This window comes from Natator depressus, chromosome 5 (genome assembly GCF_965152275.1).
Source record: "Natator depressus isolate rNatDep1 chromosome 5, rNatDep2.hap1, whole genome shotgun sequence".
In the NCBI taxonomy this organism is placed as follows: Eukaryota; Metazoa; Chordata; order Testudines; family Cheloniidae; genus Natator; species Natator depressus.
The window spans coordinates 134,095,674-134,115,393 of NC_134238.1; the positions used below are offsets into that span (position 1 = coordinate 134,095,674).

At 52.3% G+C, this 19,720-nt stretch overlaps 1 protein-coding gene and 1 non-coding gene across 2 annotated transcripts in view; one reads left to right on the forward strand and one right to left on the reverse strand.

Moving 5' to 3' along the window:
• The window catches only part of LOC141988019 (class I histocompatibility antigen, F10 alpha chain-like), a 51,695-nt gene that overhangs the window by 19,206 nt on the left and 12,769 nt on the right, over positions 1–19,720 (reverse strand). The window lies entirely within an intron of this gene.
• On the forward strand, positions 12,720–12,801 carry TRNAS-AGA (transfer RNA serine (anticodon AGA)). The gene has a single exon. It is a non-coding gene; the product is annotated as a tRNA-Ser (tRNA).

Below are 19,720 nucleotides of genomic sequence, written 5' to 3' on the forward strand. Positions count from 1 at the left end.
CCTGCGAGCTACACAGGGGTTTGATGTTGCTGCTTTCAATCCTCTGGCTCTGCCAGGAGAAGGAGCAATTCAGGCCATCACTGAGCTGAGGGAGGGAGATGATTTTCTGACAGGGAGGGACGCCTCCTCCTAAAGGTGCTTGGCAGGCAGCCCTCCTTCCCACATCCATCCCGACAACACCCAGTTGAAAAGGGACCCTCCCCAGCGCGCTGACAATGAGCGAGTGAGTGAGCATGGGGGAGAGTGAGCAACGGAGGGGAGGGAGATGGCGTGAGTGGGCCGGGACCTCAGCGAAGGGGAGCGCAAGGATGTTCAGTTTTGTTGGGTGCGAAAGTTGGCAACCCTAGATCCAGGGGCAACAACTCCAACCTCCACAGAGGCTGGGCAGGGGCAGGACATCAGCTTGGAGGGGAGGGGTGGGTGGGGCAGTCACATCACAAAGGCCTTTTGCAGGAACTCAGGCCATTGGGCAAAGGTGGTGGGGAGGGGGTGACCTCACAGAGAGACCCCGACATCAGCAGGGCAGGGCAGAGGTGCAGGGCCAGGGCAGTCGCTGAGACCCCCCTGGCTTTGCTGCCGCACGTCTCCTTCTCCAGGTCTCCCCTTGAGGCCGGGGAGAGAATTAGGAGTCACGACTGTGAGCATGAGGAGGAGCCTCTGTGGAGTTTTCTCCTTTCCTACCACTGGTTGTGCCAGAAAACGAACTTCCCTTGGACAAGGTCAGAGGCTCCGAGAGGTTTGGAACCTGTTGGGTCTGATCCACCTGGTGCAGGCAGAATTCTCGGCACATCCTGATTTTACAGAGGTGATTATTTTATCTTTTCTTTAATTAAAATTCTTCTTTTAAGACCCTGATTGATTTTTCATTGTTCTTAAGATCCAAGAACCTTGACGTGGGGATGCCCTGCCAGGTAGGTGCAGAAGGGAAAGCCCCCAGATTGAGGGTGGCAGAGGGGATAACAGTGACCTGGAACACGGGGGACCCTGGTTCAATCCTTTCTCCCTTGCAGACAGTGTGGGGGTGATGCTGGCAGCACCAGCTCATGCTCAGGCCTCCCTGAACCATGGATCTAGCATAAAGGCAGGCTTGCCTAGGTGGCAGGACAGAGGAGAGTGCCCAAGGGGACTGTCTGTGATGCTCTGTTCAGGCTGTTACCGTGCCTGGGGAGTTGGCTTTTGGTGGGTGAAATCAAAATGTAGAGCTCCCAATCCCCATGGGTTTCAGAGTAGCAGCCCTGTTAGTCTGTAGCCGCAAAAAGGGGTTTGTGCCCTGGTGTGTAACACTCTGCCCTGAGGTTGGTACTCAGAGGTTGGTACTCACGCCCCGAGCTACGCTAGGCAGCTGGACACGTCCCAGGTGAGTGCTGTGGGAGAAGGGTCGGGCTAGGACACCTCCCCCTTGTCAGTCTCTCCCATTCGCGGGCTTGGCTGGCTCCCTGCCCAGTGAGCTGGCTTTTGTGAGTTGTATTGTACGGTGCCTCTGTGGCCCATGTGCTGTACAGGGAGTTTCGGCACCTAACTCCGCTGTGTGGATCCGTGTTGCTCCTGTGATTTTCTAGCTGTCTAAACCCATGCCCTGTGATGCTCAGCATTGCCACACCTCCGTCCCGTCCTGGGCTGCACCCTGTGCCACCAGTCAGCTCTCTGCAGGGAGGGTAGGGGATGGGTTGGTGCTGTGGGAGGAGGAGGGGGGGTTGTCAGCAGGGAGCGATTGGGTTGCAGGGATGGGGACTGGGTCTGGGAGGGATCTGGGGGAGGGAGAGGCTACAGGGGACTTGGATTGGGGACTAGGGTCAAAGGCATGGCTGTGGCGGTTGGGTTGGGAGGTAGTGAGGGGCAGCACCATGGCCCCAGGGGACACAGCATGGCTGTGAGGGGCTGTGGAGGGGGGTGTGGGGGGGTGGCACAGCTGGGTGGGGCGGCTGCACCCTGGCTTGGGGCGAGGAGGACAGTCGGGGGGGGATTGTGGAGGGGCTCGGCCACACTGGGGCCTGGGGGCTTGTGGGGAGGCAGCCGCACGGAGCTGTGGGGAGGGGTAGTGGGGTGGCACCAGGCCATGGCTGTTGGTTTGTCTTGGGGCATCTCTGGTGGGGTGCACTAGCAGGGGATGGGGGGGGGTCTGTCACCCACTGGGTGTAAGTTGTGGCATTGACTGATCTCGTGACATTTTGTATCTTCATTTTTATTTAGAAATACAGATCGATCCCCTCCGCCCAGGGCTTTGAAATCACTGGGCCCCTGAGCAATGGGCCCCTTGGCCCCACATCCCTGCTGGAGGGCCGGGGGGTGAGGCTACAAGACATGAAATAAGAGACAGACCCCCCCCCCGGGCCAGACCCAGGGACTCCAGCGTGGTAGGATCCCGGAGGCGCCGGGTGGAGCAAGCCCGGGGCCCAGCTGGGCAGCAGGAGGGAATTGCGGTCACTGCCTCGCCAGCCCCCCAGGCCTCGGCTGCTGCTGCTGGGGCCCCCCGAGCCCTGGCTGTGGGTGGGGGAGGGACATTCCCGCTGCCCCCCCCCCGAGACTCTCCCTGTGCAGAGATCTCGGCCTGGCACCCCCCCCGACTGGGACCCCGAGCCTCGCCCCCAGCAGTGCCCCCTGTGGAAGGGGAGACCTGCCCCCGCAGGGAGCTGCTCCCGGGACAGCCTGTGCGGGCAGGGGGGTCCAGGCTGCTCCCAGTGGGGGGCTGCGAGTCCCTGCCCCGGGCAGAGGGAAGCTGCTGCAGCTCCCCGGGGTTGGGGGCAAGCGACATGTGGGGAGCGGGGGGCAGAAGGGGGGCCGAGGGCTCTGAGCCGTTCCGCCTGGCCCCGAGCTCCGGAGAGCCCCAGGTCCCGCCCCTGCTGTTCCCCCCCCCGCAGCCTCCGCTCCCGGCGCCGCCGGCCCATGCTCCGGGCAGCGCGGTCAGGGGGCAGGGAGTGGGGGAGGAGGAAGGGGGGTAGGATAGAGGGCAGGGGAGTTCGGGGGATGGTCAGGGGTGGGGGGCGGATGGGGTCGGGGCGGTCAGAGGGCGGGGAACAGGGGCTTGAATGGGGGCAGGAGGTCCCGGGGCGGGCAGGGAGAAGGGGTGGTTGGATGGGGCAGGGGTCCCCGGGGGCAGTGAGGAAGCAGAGGAGGGGGTGGATGGGGCGGTGGGGGGCAGTCAGGGGTGGGAGTTCAGGGGCGGTCAGAGGACAGGGAGAAGGGATGGTTGGATGGGGCAGGGGTCCCGGGGGGCAGGCAGGAAGGAGAGGGGGTGGATGGGGTGGTGGGGGTCAGTTATGGCAGGGGTCAGTTAGGGGCAGAGAGTCTGGGGGCGGTCAGGGAGAATAGGTGGTTTCATGGGGTAGGGGTCCCGGGGGGGCAGTCAGGAAGGAGGGGGGGTTGGATGGGGCAGCAGGAGGCAGTTAGGGGCGGGGTGATCCGGGGGTGGTCAGGGGACAGAGACCGGGGGGGGGGGGGTGGATGGGGCAGGAGTCCTGGGGAGGCCATCAGGGGGCGAGAAGCAGGCGGGGGGTCAGATGGGGGTGGGGGCCTGGCCATGCCTTGCTGTTTGGGGGGGCACAGCCTCCCCTGACCGGCTCTCCATACAATTTCTGAAACCTGATCCGATCTCAGGCCAAAAAGTTTGCCGGCCCCTGGCTTAGGGCCTGCTTCATGCAAAGACCCATTGGGAGTGTGTGAACATTGTCCCATTTCTGAAACTAGAAACAACCCCCTGGACAGGGCTGGGAAAACAGAGCAGAGCACTGGAGCCTGAACCCCCTCGTCAGAGACTGCGATGAAATCCTCTCAGGCATTGGCATCCTGACAGCAGGATTATCTGGCTGTGTCGACTCTCTCCTCAGGCCCTACGTGACCAGCACCCCTAGCCAATGCCTGAGATGACAGGGCGTCCAGGATTTCCTGGTTTATGGATCTTGGGTAGCAGATAGAAGACCCCTGGTCGGGGTTCCAGGGGCGTGTCTATGTGGATTTGATCTTGTGCTTTTTCAGGGAGTTTCTTGAGCAAATGGTGTAGTTTCTTTTGGTAACCCTGAGTGGGATCAGAGGGTAATGGCTTGTAGAAAGTGGTGTTAGAGAGCTGCCGAGCAGCCTCTTGTTCATATTCCGACCTATTCATGATGACAACAGCACCTCCTTTGTCAGCCTTTTTGATTATGATGTCAGAGTTGTTTCTGAGGCTGAGGATGGCATTGTGTTCTGCACGGCTGAGGTTATGGGGCAGTGATGCTGCTTTTCCACGTCAGCCCCTGCTTGTCAGCAGAAGCACTCTATGTAGAAGTCCAGTCTGTTTTTTCGACCTTCAGGAGGAGTCCACGCAGAATCCTTCTTTTTGTAGTGTTGGTAGGGAGGTCTCTGTGGATTAGTGCGTTGTTCAGAGGTGTGTTGGAAATATTCCTTGAGTCAGAGATTTCGAAAGTAGGATTCCAGGTCACCACAGAACTTTATCATGTTCGTGGGGGTGGAGGGGCAGAAGGAGAGCCCACACAAGAGACCCACTTCCTGGACACTACAGTGCTAATAAGCGATGGTCACATAAACACCACCCTATACCGGACCGTTATACTTACCTACATGCCTCCAGCTTTCATCCAGAGCACACCACACGATCCATTGTCTACAGCCAAGCTCTAAGATACAACTGCATTTGCTCCAATCCCTCAGACAGAGACAAACACCTACAGGATCTCTGTCAAGCATTCTTACAACTACAATACCCACCTGCTGAAGAGAGGAAACAGATTGATAGAGCCAGAAGAGTACCCAGAAGTCACCTACTACAGGACAGGCCTAACAAAGGAAGTAACAGAACGCCACTAGCCGTCACCTTCAGCCCCCAACTAAAACCTCTCCAACGCATCATCAAGGATCTACAACGTATCCTGAAGGACGACCCATCACTCTCACAGATCTTGGGAGACAGGCCAGTCCTCCCTTACAGACAGCCCCCCAACCTGAAGCAAATACTCACCAGCAACCACACACCACACAACAGAACCACTAACCCAAGAACCTATCCTTGCAACAAAGCCCGTTGCCAACTCTGTCCACAAATCTATTCTAGGGACACCGTCATAGGGCCTAATCACATCAGCCACACCATCATGGGCTCATTCTCCTGAACATCTACCAATGTGATATATGCCATCATGTGCCAGCAATACCCCTCTGCCATGTGCACTGGCCAAACTGGACAGTCTCTACGCAAAAGAATAAATGGACACAAATCAGCATCAAGAATTATAACATTCAAAAACCAGTCGGAGAACACTTCAACCTCCCTGGTCACTCAGTTTCAGACCTAAAAGTTGCAATTCTCCAACAAAAAAACTTCAAAACCAGACTCCAACGAGAAACTGCATAATTGGAATTAATTTGCAAACTGGACACTATTAAATTAGGCTTGAGTAAAGACTGGGAGTGGATGGGTTATTACACTAAGTAAAAGCTATTTCCCCGTGCTAAGTTCCCCCCTACTGTTACTCACAACTTCCTGTCAACTGTTTGAAATGGGCCATCCTGATTATCACTACAAAAGTTTTTTTCCTCCTGCTGATAATAGCCCACCTTAATTGATTAGTCTGTTCGAGTTGGTATGGCAACACCCATCTTATCATGTTCTCTCTGTATATGTATCTTCCTACTGTATTTTCCAGTGGATGCATCCGATGAAGTGGGTTTTAGCCCACGAAAGCTTATGCTCAAATACATTTCTTAGTCTCTAAGGTGCCACGAGTACTTCTCGTTTCTTTTTGCTGAGACAGACTAACACGGCTACCACTCGGAAATAAATTAGTGCATCTCTCCCCAAAATAGATCTATAAGCACAAAGAACACCCTGGAGACCAGGCCTTTAAACATTAGGAAACATCAGAGTTAAGATGACATGTACATACTTCGCGCAGTGCTGTTGTGCATGTGTGTTATGATACAGACTCAGAAGTGTGGCCTTGGGGTCAATTTCCTCCAGACTGCCAAGGGAAGTGGTGCTTTCTCCATCCCTTGATGAGATGCCTTTCTCGAGTCTGCTTTGGTCCAAAACTCGCTACTGCGCCATACAGGAGGCCTGTGATGTGCAGGGGGGCAGATGAGATGATCTAACAGTCTCTTCTGGCCTTCAAGTCTCCAAATCTCTGCAAAACCAAGTGCAGCACATTGAGCATCCTCTGATGGTTCCACGTGTGGCCTGCGTGAACCCTTGCACGACCACTGAGTTTGTGGGGGTGACCCAGGGGGAGCAGCTCAAACACGCACAGGAGCCGGCTCAGGGCAGGGCATGAGCCCTGCAGGGTGGGAGTGGCAGTGACATCACAAGGGCCTTTTGCAGCACTCAGCTGATTGGTCAAAGGAGGTTGGGAGGTGGTGACCTCACAGAAAGTCCATGACAATGGCCAGGGAGGACAGGCTGCAGGGCAGGGGGGTCTCAGAGCCCCCCGGGACTTTGCTGCAGGGAGTCTCCTTCTTGAGGTGTCTCCTTGAGGACAGAGAGAGAATTCAGGGTCATGTATGTGAGCGCGAGGTGGAGCCTCTCTGGAGTTTTCTCCTTTCCCACTGCTCATTGAGCGAGAAGACAGACGTCCCCGTGGAGAAGGTAAGAGCCCCAGAGAGGTTGGATACCTAGGCAGCCTGATCCGCCCGGTGCTGGCCAAATTCTAAGCACGGAAAACACGAGGTTAAGGTGGGACAATTTTCCCCCAGCTCGGCCTTTGTCCCTTAGAGTCATTGGGGTTTGTCTTTTTTGGTTTCCCATTTCCTGCTTCCCTCCTTCCACCGGTGAGGAGGGGGCTGCTCTGTAGCCCTCATGGTGGGAGGCCTCCCAAAGAGATGGGACAGGAAGCGTGCTCTGAGAGTGATCCTCACCGGTGACCTGAGCCATCCCTGGGCCATCTGGGGAACCCTCAGCCCACCGCCAGAATGTCAATGCTGATTGCCTGAGCAATCAAGTCAAGGGTCAAGTGGCAAGGAGGAGATTCAGGACTTTGTTGTTCTCGTTTAAGGCCCAGCAAATAAGCCAGAACCAATCATCTGCTTGGTGAATTGTTCTCCTTCTCGCTGCTGATTGTCTCTGAGCCGTTCCTGGTTCTTGCTGGTGTTCTCGTGCTTCTAAAACACTTGCTGAAGAATCAGTGTGAATGGTTGTTGGTCTGTAGCTCGTTCCAGGTCACTTTATTCTGATCATTCAGTGTGTGAAACTCCAGACTCATGGTTAGTTTGAAAGCCAGGACACCCGGGTCCTGTTCCTAACTCTATCCTGACAGGTTGTGTGATGTAAGACAAGGCCCTTTGCCTTTCTCAGCCTTGTTTCTTCCCGTCAGTTCGGGAGAACAATCCTCTCACACCTGCCTCCTGGTGGGGGAAGGCTGGGGAGCTGTGGGGACCTGTTTGAGAGTGTCACTCGTAGCAGTGTATCGTAGGAGGTGTCCTATCGGGTTGAGTCATTCCAGATAATGATGTAGTGAAGCAGAAGCCTGTTTCCCAACCTGGCATTACGCAGCTTTCCATATGAACCGAAGCAACAGTGCACACAGGTCCAGAAGCCGGCGATTTCTCCTTTGGCCACTACATTAGCACAATGGTGGTTAGTCTCCCCAAAAAGAACGTCGTTCTCGTTTTGAATATTCCTTGATGTGCACCATGTGGACTGTCGCGATACATTTCAAAAAGTTGCAGGGCTTGTTTCATGGTCTACACAATGACAATCTTTCTTCCTTTTAAGACGTGATGACATTTTTGGTAAAGATCCTTGATTATTCAGGGACTTATCCAGGAAGACCCAAAGTATTTGGTACATAAGACTTGTATGGAAGGGCGCACAGTGCTAAAGTATTTTTGGCCATAGCAAGTTACTTGTCCCAAGAATGAAGTCAATCCCCCTTCAAAACAAGCCCAAAATGAGCTGTTACCAGAATTGCCCATTACTTTGGGGTATGCTCATTTATTAGGGATACTCTTCAGGGGGGAAAGATTCTGTAATTCTGTCAATGTACTGCTTGTGTTACTTGTGTTTTCCTATGGAGCGCTACTCCTTCCTTCTGCAAGTTCCCTCCCAATGGAGCTATCCTGCAGGACCTCGGTTCCCCAGGGCTGGGGTCTTCCAGCCCCCAAATCTGATGAACACACACACACACAATGTCTGAGAGGACTGGGGAATCAGCACTCACAAGCTGACCCCTTATACGTCCCGGCACTCAGTCGGCTGGATTGAACAGCAATTTAAAGCTGTTACCCTCATATGTCCTTGGCCTCAGCGGGCTGGGCTAAGCAACACCTTAATCTGCCACCCTCCTCTGCCCCCAGGTTCAGCACATCCCTGTCCCCACTTTCACCCCACAACCAGTCTGCTCGTTACCCACTTGATGAGAGGTTTCAGACTAGCAGCCATGTTAGTCTGTATCCGTAAAAGAAAAGGAGTACTTGTGGCACCTTAGAGACTAACAAATTTATTTGAGCATGAGCTACAGCTCACTTCATCGGATGCATGCAGCATCCACTTGATGAGCAAACCCCAGAGGATCTTTGGGCACTGCAGGGATCTTTAGCTTAGGTCCCAGGAGCATTGCTGCAGAGTGAATGGAAAAGCCAAACACACCCATGATGGGGGAGACCAATCAGCTTAACCATGAAAGTTATTTATTTCCAGGTAGTAACCTTACAAGGGGAGCCAAACAAACAAAACCATTCCAATATTAAATCTAACTTAAATTTGATTACAAAAGTTAGGGCTAGCAAACTATAACTGATCACATAAGGCAGGGTCAGGAGGCTATACCTAGAGAGAGCCAGAGAAAGAGACAGATGGATCTCAGCACTCCTTAAAGCTGGAATTGATCAGGGTTCCCAGGTGGCATTGGTAGCTGAGGGACCAGAGCGCTGGAGCCAGGCAGAGCCCCCAGCACAATCAGTCAGGAAAAGCTAAAGAGGAGGACTTGTGGCACCTTAGAGACTAACAAATTTATCTGAGCATAAGCTTTCATGGGCTAAAGCCCACTTCATCAGATGCATGCAGTGGAAAATACAGTAGGAAGATTGTATAATCTGAGAACACGAGAAAACGGAGGTTGCCATACCAACTCTTAATGAGACCAATCGATGAAGGTGGGCTGTTAGCAGCAGCAGAAAAAAAACTTTTGTTGTGATAATCAGGCTAATCTGGGGGGGACTAAAACTGCAGGGCAGAGAGACCAGTAAGTGGTAGGGGGTCCCGATCCAGTCCCCCAGCTTCTAGCCACGCACACCCCCCCAAGGCTGCCATTGCTGGGAGCCCCCTCCATCTGCAACTTGAACTTGTAAAGACTGTAGATAAAACCTGTACAGCTGTGTGCCTTAGGGGAAAAACACAGGTACATCAAATACACACAGGTACATCAAATACATTATGAAAGAATACATGCAAAAGAAAACACAGTGGGTAAAACCAGCTAACAAAAGCCTGAGCTGCCAAAACCCCAGCCAGCTGTTGCTCCCACGAAGAGGGAACAGTTACAATAGCTCATCCTTCACATCTCTCATAGGAACTACTGGAGCCTGATGAAATTGGGGCAGATTGAAAACTGTTAAAACATTTTTTAAAAGAAAAAACATCCATGACTTTATTACATGTTATTTACAGCATCATTATTCATACTCACCTGCTTGACCTTCTCTGCCAGAAGAGAGGCAGACAGACTAGGATCAGGACTACCAGCTGTGCCCCCACAAGACTGGGCTCTGGGCCAAACCTCCAAATATCTGAGACCCACTTCCTTCCCCAGAACAACCTGCCCAAACTGGACCAGACCCACATCCCTCCCCAGAATGACCATCCGTGACCTGGACAGCGCACCCAGCTCAGTCAAGAAGGAGAACTCTTGAAACTTTCTTTGGCTTTTCATCTCCCTGTTCTTCCCCTAATTGTTGGGGGCTCAAAATATCTCGCCGTGGGAAGTAAAGACGCAGGCACTGGATTCTACCTCTCGGCAGCCAACAGCGCACACCCAGTCTGTTGCCTATGGTATTGTGGCACGCTTGAAGTGCCATTTCCAAGTGAAGGAGGACTTGTGGCACTTTAGAGACTAACCAATTTATTTGAGCATAAGCTTTCGTGAGCTACAGCTCACTTCATTGGATGCATACTGTAGCTCACGAAAGCTTATGCTCAAATAAATTCGTTAGTCTCTAAGGTGCCACAAGTCCTCCTTTTCTTTTTGCGAATACAGACTAACACAGCTGCTACTCTGAAACCTGTCATTTCCAAGTGGTTCAGTTTTACAGCTAGATTTGGCTGTTGGTTTCTGGCCCAAAATTCTGAGGCTTAACAATTTCAGCAATGGCCAAATGTGGCTTGTTGCTGTAAGGGTCTGAGTCTCACTTCAGGTGCCAGAGGGCCTGGCTGCAGCTCCCGGACAAGGCCTCCCCCAGGGTGTGTTTGCTGTTGTACCTTCCCAGGCTTCTTCTGCCTGGGTGTGTGGCTGGTCATTTGTCTTTAGAAACTCCTGTGGAATGCAGGTTTTCTTAGAGTTCCCAAAGGATTTGTTGGACTAGGGTGTAAGTCTCCTTTAGGACACAAGAGATCCCGGCTTCAAATTTCGACCAAGTCCTTGCCAAGGCTCCGTTTGCAGCTGACTCTGGAGGTTTTTTTCACCTGTGCTTTTCTCCAACATCCTGCAGAGGGACAGCTGCATTTGGGTCTGACTGTGGTTTGTTGATCAAGGTGTAGGATTCTCACTCGGAGCGGGAGAGAGTGCGGAGAAGACCTTGGAAAGGTGAAGTCGGGGGCAGGACTTTTTCAGGTGCCTGTTTTTGTGGGGGGTTTGTTTAATGTTGTTTTTTGCTGAAATTGAGAGAAATGTTGCTCGCTTTTCAGCCTGAAGGCTTGTTCTGTCCAGCAGCCCAAACAGCCAGCCTTGTTTCACCTGTTTAATGTTGGACAGGGACAGGGTCACGTTAGCACCTTTGACTCTTTTGAAGCTCCTTGATTCTATTAAAATTACCACAAAAGTTCCCCCCCCTGTGTGAGTAGCATGTGGGACTGAGAGTCTTTTTTTCTTTCTCCCCTCTAGGATGTCAGAAGCACCCTAGACAGGTGCATGGCTCCTTCCCCTTCACATGGCATGATAGTGGGCACAGGCTGAGAGAAAACAACTATCCCAGGGCACAACTGCAAAGTGGTGAAGGTGACTCGTGGGGTCGGAATCTCCTTTGGTTTATTACAAACCCGGGGTTCCTGCATTTCCTACAAAACAAAACCTGTTTTCTAAATCACTTCTCTGCTAAGGCTGCGTCTACACTCCCCCTTGTGTCAGTAGAACGTCTGTCGCTCAGGGGTGTGAAGAAGCCACCCCCCGAGTGACACAAGTTACACCGACCTAAGTGCTGGTGTGGACAGTGCTATGTCGCTGAGAGAGTTTCTCCTGCTAACCTGGTTATGGCTGCTGGCTGGGGGTGGAAAGCTCCCTCCCACTGGCTTCCAGCGGCTACACTAGAGAGCTTCCAGCGGGGCAGCTGCATCAGTGCAGCAGTTCTGCCCAGGGCAGGAGGAACAGAAGTCTGTATGACATGATGACCATTCAGAGACTGGTAAGGAATGAGCTGGTTTGAGGGAAGTTGATCTCAGTCCAGTTGCAAATGGGCAGATGTCCACAGAATAAAGACCAGCAGGACCATTGGAATCTATTGGTCAAAGCATGGAGGCCGAGGAGTGAATTGCCCACAGGGACTGAACTCCCGTCCGGTCCCCAGAGCTGGTCTCAGGAAATCAGGGACAAAGCACATTGACAGGACACCTCAGGGAAGCTTGCACAACCATTGCTGGAGCTGGGGCTATTCTGTGGCTGGATACACAGAGATTCATTCTCCCGGCCCGTCAATTCAGTGTTTCTCACTGGGAAGAAATTCAGAGTAAAATACGACAATAAAGTAAATAATGATCAATGGGAAAAAACCTGTTTCTTTCTAGATGTGAAAAAGGGAAGTTCTAGCAACAGGAGGACACGTCTGCTGACCTGGAAATCAGACTTGGTTATTGGTGCCAACAAACCAGTGCTCTGAAGGAGACTCTGAGGAAAATCAAAGGCACCAAGAAGGGAGCTAGGTGGGGAAACTGAGACACACATCTGGGACTTTCGGAAGTGACAGGTTCTGACCAGTTAGTTGCAATAGATGCTAACGTAACACTGAAAGAAATGAGAGTGAACCCAGAAATCATCATTCCTGACTCAGGGAAAAGGCGGGGGGGGGGGGGATTTACCAAGGCAACAACAACAAACGGTTCATAATCTGTAGTCATTTGAATGTGGTTCATTTGACCACAAACAAGTTTCTCTGAAGTGAGGAGAAATCTGGGGTCCAGGTGAAGGGAGCCGGGTCCCATTCTCCAGTCTGACAGTCCAGTCATGGCTTAGTCCTGTTTCTAAATAGAGAAAAGAGTCCAATAATAAAAACAGTTTAATAAAAGCGAGAAAGTCCGAACATTGGTGGCTAGAGCAGGGAGCTGGTGGATTCTAACTCACTGTGTGACCTTGGCCAGTTTAATTCTATCTCCATGTCCCTATCTTTACAGTGGGGAGAGCAATAATTTCAGACCCCACAGGAGGGGGTTGGTTTGATGCTTAACCACATGGCTAAACAACGAGACCCACAAATTCCCCCTGTGCTTTGAGAGCCAGGTATGCTGTTTGAATTCTGTATTTCAGATGACTTCAGGCCTGGGCATTGTGATTGTTTCCCAGTTTCTCTGGCCTTGGGGCATTGCTGGGCTCAAAGCTGTGATGGCCGAGTGGTTCTGGTGTTGGGCTAGAAATCCAATAGGGTTTCCCTGCACAGGTTCAAATCCTGCTCACAGCGAGGCCTGTGTTCTAGCCACACTTGCTAACCAGAGCAATTCATCTCGACAAACCTCTGAGAGGCTCTCAATACGCTCTGCACCCCAAGTAAACCCTGTTCTGCTCCTTGCATAGAGATGCCTGGGATGGTGCCTCACGCTGTGTCCCTGAGGGGTGCGAGGCAAACTCTCAGCTCCCGGAGCCTCTGCCACTCACCTAGTGCCCCATGGCTCAGTCCTACCCCGAGTGCTGCGCCTCTCTAGAGTGTGGAAGGAGCTGAGCATGGGCAGCACGTCTAAGAGGCCAGGGGAGGCTGAGCTGCTGGGGGTGTGGGGCGGGTCACCCCTCTGGAGGCACGTGGGCCCATTGTCACCTTCCCAGTGCTGGAAGCGAAGCTCCAGAGAAGTGGGGGCACCACTTATGCTCTGCCTCTTTCCATTCCCCACTGCACCTCTTCCTGCCCTGTCTCCTTCCCCAAGGACCTGTTGGCCCCTGCTCACCTAAGGCAGAAAAAAAGAGATGGGGGCCTGGCCCCGTGGCTCCCCTGGTAGCCCCCCCTTACAGGAAAGGGGCAGAGAGGAGCAAGCAGGGGCTGAGTGGAGTCTTGGGGGAAGAGAGAGAGAGGAGCGGGGGGCAGGTAGGAGGGTGTCGGGGGAGGGAGCGGAGAGGAGTGAAGAGTGGGGGTGCCTCGGGGAATTGGGCAATAAGTGCCAGCGTGAGGGAGGGGCCTCAGAGGAAGACAATGACATGGGGTGGGGCCTTGGTGGCAGGGCCATGATCTAAGCGCCGGTGGCCCCCCAACTTCTAGAGAGCTTCTGGCACCTGTGTGTGAGCCTCCCCAAACAGAGCCACATGTGCCCCCTGTGCCACCGAGTATATTAAATGCTTCCAGAGCCCTGCATGGAACAAGCACTGGGCACCTGATTGTCAGAAGTGCTGGACACCATCAGGTCCCACTGACTTCACTTAGAGCTGTGGGTGCTCAGAGCCTTTGAAAAACAGACCCTGGGTGTGCGGAGGGGTCATTGGACACCCAGGACGAGTCTGATTCTTGTTTGCACTAAGACGACATAACACCTTTACCTTCACGGCACTGTAAAGGGGCTCGACAGTGGCATAAAGCCCTCTAGACACGGCCAGAGACAGGGAAAGGGTCGTCAGTGCGGAAGAGAATCAGGCCCAGAGTAATACAATGTGCAGGGAATATTCTGGATTCTGTTAATTACACTTCGCCCTTGCTAGAAATTCTTCCTGTATTTTCTCCATTTCACTCCCTGACTCTGTATCTCTGCCCCTTTCCCCCTGCTTCTTCCTCAGAATTAGCAGGTTCTGGCAATTAATAGCAGCAATCCTGCCATAACACAGCAGCCTGAAACCTCACCTCTCTCTCCCCCTCTCCTCACGCTGGACTTAAAAGAATGGGGAACGTCTCTGGCAGAGGGAGTGAAAGAGACACATGGAAAGGGTGAGTTTTCACAGGGATTTCCTCAAGTGAGGAGAAACTTGGGGTCCCGATTTGAACTCAGAAAACCCCTCAGGGATCAAACAAACCAGAGGGCCATGTCACCCAGATCTGGGCTCCACGTGGGAGTGAGCAGGGGGCTGCTGGGACACACCCCAACTGACTGGCCCTGCCCAGGGGACTGTAGCTGAGGAGGGGGCAGACAGGCTCCCCGCATGACTGACACTGAGGGAGGAGGGGGCAGCTGGACAGACCTGCAGTAACCACACGGATTGTGAGGTTTGCTCCACTCCTGTCTCCAATGGTGGTGATGTTACTCCCTGAGCCTGCTGAGCCAGCCATGCCCGTGGGAGCAGAAAACACCAAGAGACAAGGCAGGGGAGGTCATATCCTTTATTGGACCAACTTCTGTTGGGGAGAGAGACAAGGGCCTGAGGACAAGCTCTGTGGAGCTTGAAGGCTTGTCTCTTCCCAGCAGAAGTTGGCCCCCACTTTGTCTCTCTAATCTCCTGGGGCCAACCCTGCAAACAGAAAACACGGAGCCAGTTCAGTGCTTCCCAGCTGCGCTGCTCTTCCGATCAAGGCACCAAGAGCCTCTATGAAACATGGACATTGCATTTATCCAAACCGTGCCTAGCGCAGCAGGGAGAGAAGGGCTTTAAGCTGCTGCCAGCTGCAGCCCCTTCTGTGCAGGGTTGCCAGAAAACTGCCCAACGCAAAGGCAATTGTGCCTGCAGGCCAGACCCCTCCATCCCAGAATGGAGGTGCCCTTTGGTCTCTCACACAACCACAGCAGCTCCAGTCACCAGGTCCCCTCTTGGCACAGGGAGGTTCCTAAATCAGTAACACTCCCTGCCCTGGGCCCCGCGCACTTGGATGGAAGCCTGGTAGCCAGTGGCCCCACCTGATGCGACTCAGAGTCTAGGCTGTAGCCTATAGGGCTAACCTGCTTCCTTGCCTACATATCTTTTCTTATGGATTTCTTATTGCCTTATGGTCTGGTTATTTGTTTTATTATAATAGGTTATAAGAGGTTTATATTAAAGTAGTTTGATTGTAACACCGCAAGGGACTTACAGGCCACATCCTGTCTGTTGAGCTAAGGCAAAGTCTGCATACATATGTCTGGGACCTTTCAGCCAGATAGATGGTGATGAGCTAAAGCATAAGGTCCACATATGATGTGTTAAAGCAGGCTGGCCAAGGGGCTTTCCTAAGTTCATACCCTTTTAAACTTAACAGGTACACCACAACTTGGAAAAACCCGCAATAACCAGTTAGGACAGAAATAACAAATGTGACACCTAACCACAAAACGGCCAGGGTGACGAATTGACGTCTACAATAATAAGTTGAGATCAATAATATACTAACCTATAGGGAAAAGACACTCCAAAATTAGTGAAGTGAGGAAATGCAAATAAGGAAAAGGGGAAAAATCCCCTACCGAATATGCATCAACCATAACGGCGTCAGCGTAACGTATTATAAAAGTGGCATCCCAGCCTAGGGGCAGCGGGAGAAGGAGGTGTAGTCCTTGGGAGGGGCCAGAATGATGCCACTGGTGATGATGGGGAAGGTGATGGTGATGAGGAAGATGATGGTTAACACTTCAGATTGTTCTACAAGGGATGGTGTGAGCATATGGAAGTGCAGATGTACATTCTCTATCTTGTTAAATTGGGGTTAAATTGTGACTGTGCTAAATATATTAATAAACTATATTAAATATAAAAGAGTTCCTATAGTGTGAGTGTTGTAACTGTGCACATCAGGGTTCCCAACTATAGAATAAGTTAAATAATACAGGGTCTGATTTTGGGAGAAGAACCTGTCAATCCTTAAAGTGATAACTGGGGATTCTTAAGTAATCTATATAATTAATACACAATCCAAAGATCAGGCAACAACAGGCAGGAAAGTCACATTCTAGGGCAACGGGGGCTCAGAAAGCCAAGCGGGGAGAGAGCGCACACTCGAGACAGCAGAGGAGAGACGGTTCGGAGAGGGGAAGCAACTGGAGAGCACCTGTGAGTGCAGACTGCCAGCCTGCCAGGTGCAGCTCATAGGTGCCCAAACAGCACAATGCAATCTGGTCCCTGGTCAAACAGTCAGGACTCTGAACCCTGCAGTCTGAGTTCAAATCTCCATGGATTTCTTGGAGTTATAGTAGCCTGCGACAAAGCCCTGAGCTCAATATGCCCAGCTCCCCTGTCTCCAGTTGTGCAAGCGTGAGTCGTCCCTCCAGAGGAGGAAGCATGGGGGACTGGGGTGCAGAGGACTGTAGAGGTGCAGAGATTTGGTGGCAGAGGAGGAAGAATCCTGCTGATAGGCAGTGGCCGAGGAGAAAAAGACAAAGGGTTGGTGGGACTTTTTTTTTTTTTTTTGCCTCTCTTTTGCCTGCCTGCCTACTTGCTCTTGTGGGAGAAGGGTAGATGCTTTCAACTAGCTCAGTTGGTAGAGCATCAGGCTCTTAATCTGAGGGTCCAGGATTCAAGCCCCTGGATGTGCACTCAGCTTTCCAGTTGCCTTGTGCATGAGGAGCCAAAAGATTTCTCACGGTGTCTAGAGCAGCATAGATTCCCAGAAGCAGTGGCAATTTCCTGGAGAAGCCCCTTTCTCCTGTGGAGTCCTTAGGAATCAGGAGAGAGGCTCCTATCTACAGGAGTAGGCCTAGAAAACAGAGTCTCCAGCTGGAAGGAAGCCCTGTGGGGCCAGGTGCCGAGACAGTCAAGGGGAGCAGAGACAGCAAAGGCGAGGGAGTGAGCAGCTGCAGAGAAGCAAAGAGGGCGAGTGGTCCTGATATTGTGGCACATTTTCCTGGCTTATACACGACCCCGGTGGAACGGGCTAGCAATAGGATGGGAGTCCTCACTCCCACTCCCTTTACCCAGAGGCCTGCCTGACCTCGAGGACTCTCCTTCGGAGATCTGACCCCCAATTTTCCCCTCTGACCTGATCCACAGGAGGGAGGTCTGTCATGAGAAAGATCCTCCCTACAAAAGGTGGACGGACTCTCTGGCCCCCCCTCACCTTCCATCTGGGCTTCCCTCTCTGGCTTCCCTCTGGGTCAGACACTCTTGTGTCCCCCAGAAGAGAAGGTGACCCTGGTCTGGCTGTGGGCTCACAGCTACCAGCTATGACAGACCCTTCACTGGCCAGCAAAATTCCCCCCTTTTCACTCAGGTTGGGTTTGCTTCCTGCCACAGAGTCCTTGGAGATCTGTTCCCACAGCAGTGGTCACCAGGACCCCAACCCCCACCTTCGGGACACATGCCTCTGTGCACCCCAGGGCAGGCCCTTCCCCCTGCTGACCAGCAGCTGGGTGGCCCCCCATGCTACAGGGTGGTACATCCCCCTCCTAAGAGACACGCTCCTATTCCCCCAGCAGTCCCTGTGGCTTCACCCCCACCCCACCCCCCAGGGCTGTTAGCGCACACTTCCTGCTCACTGCTCACCAACTCTGGGACAGATTCTGCCACATTAAAGAAATCAGCCCCAGTAGAAACGGTGCCAAGCTGTGGGCCACGGTGCCAGTCAGCTAGCAAATTTTTAGTTTGCCTGTGAACTTCAGTTAAAGGTGCAAGTAGCCCCCCCACCCTTTCCAGTTCTGCCATTTTGCCTGGCGACAAATCCTCCTCCTGGAGCAGGTCCCTCCTGACCACAGAAATCTCAGCGCCTGTGTCTCTCAATCCAGTGATTAATCTCCCATTCAGTTTAACAGCACGCATGTGCTCACTGCTGGGTTCTGTAGACGCAAGCTTTACACATCCTGTGTGGAAAGAGGCAGCAGCCTGGCTCTGAGAAGCAGCAGCGTCATGTGTTACTTGTTGCCTGTTTCCACTCAGCGAGGGACACTTATTCCTCAGGTGCTCAGTGGACTTACGACGAGAGCACCTCTTGGGCTCCTCTGCTTGCACAGGAGATTTGGGACGGGTCACAGGGGAATGGGGAGGTGAACGCCCCACCTCCTTTTCCCCAGGGGTAAAAAGGTGGTTCTGCTTCCCCCCAACCCTGTGCCCCTCTGCCAGGGCCTCATGTTTAATTGCAACTTGTGCATAAGAGTCTGCATACCCAGCTAATTCACCCGCCTCATTTACCTTTTTGTCCCACAAATACTGTTTTACATCATCACTGCACACATTCAGGAACTATTCCTGAGTAACCAAATCACACATTCCTTCAAAGCTTGTAATGCCATTACCCCTCAATCACTTATCTACCAAATTTCTCATTTCATTTGCATAAACCACATTACTCAATCCAGATCTCCTTTTAAGATTCCTGAATTTAACCCTGTAGGTTTCGGGTGTAACCTGATACGGTTTCAAAACCAGTTCCTTAAATTTACCATAGTTTGAAGCATCATCAATAGGCACCTTACTGAATATGTCCAGAGCGCTGCCAGTCAATTTTGCTATCAATGTGGTCATCTTTCGATCTTCAGGGATTGCATGGAGGGTACACACAGTCTTTCAAAGGTGATGAAATATTCGGCAGTATCGCTGGTTTCATCATACTGGGGACTTAGTTGCGCCCATCTATGGATTTTTGGGGAAGTGGAACCAGCAGCTGGAGGGGTTTGTTTCCTCAAATCCATAACAGCCAGTTCATACTTCTAGGCCTCCATCTCTCTCTTGAGGGAAGTCTCCTCTTTGGCTCTTTCTGCCTCCATAGCTGTCTTGTGGGCATCTTCTTCTCTGTCTTCTGCTGCTGCATTAATTTCTAAATTTTTTAAAATTTGATAAGTCTCTTATGTTCATTTTCTTTCTCTTCTGCTTCCAGTCTAGCCAGCTCTAGTTTAGTAGCTGCTTCACTGGTAGTCACTTTCCTGCTTTCTTGTACTGGGCCACACTCCCTCTGTAGTTCACTGAAACTGGGATGCACTCAGCTCAGGGGCTTCTTAGTTAACAGAGACTTTTGCAGCGCCCAGTGTTCAGCCTTTCTGGGTAATTTGCAACCTGTACAGTTCTAGCTTGTTCTGATCCTCACTCTTACTTATTGTGCTTCCTTTTCTGTCCCTATTTTCCTTACCCAAAATAAGCAAACAGAAAATAACAAACCAGTAACCACTTCATCTGTTCTCCAGTCACCACACTTAAACTTCACTTAAAATCACCACCAGTATCTCAAAGCAATCAGCTGTGCACAGATCCTGCTCGACTACGCCACTGTGAGGGGTTGGGTCACAGAAAACCCCTTAGGAGCCGACAACTGATGTGCCAAGACTACTCCTGCCCCTGCTTTCCTGCCCTTTCCAGCCTAGGACACCTGAACCCTGCCTGGTTTGAGCTAGACCCGCTAGCCTGCTCCGAGCCAGACCCAGGTCTGAGCCACGTCCCCTAACAGCTGTAGGCTTTCCTGGAAGCAGCTTAGGAAGTGTTCCTGTCTTTAGCACTCAGATGCCCAACTCCCAATGGGGTCCAAACCTGAAATAAAACTGTTTTACCCTGTAGAAAGCTTATATAGGGCAAACTCA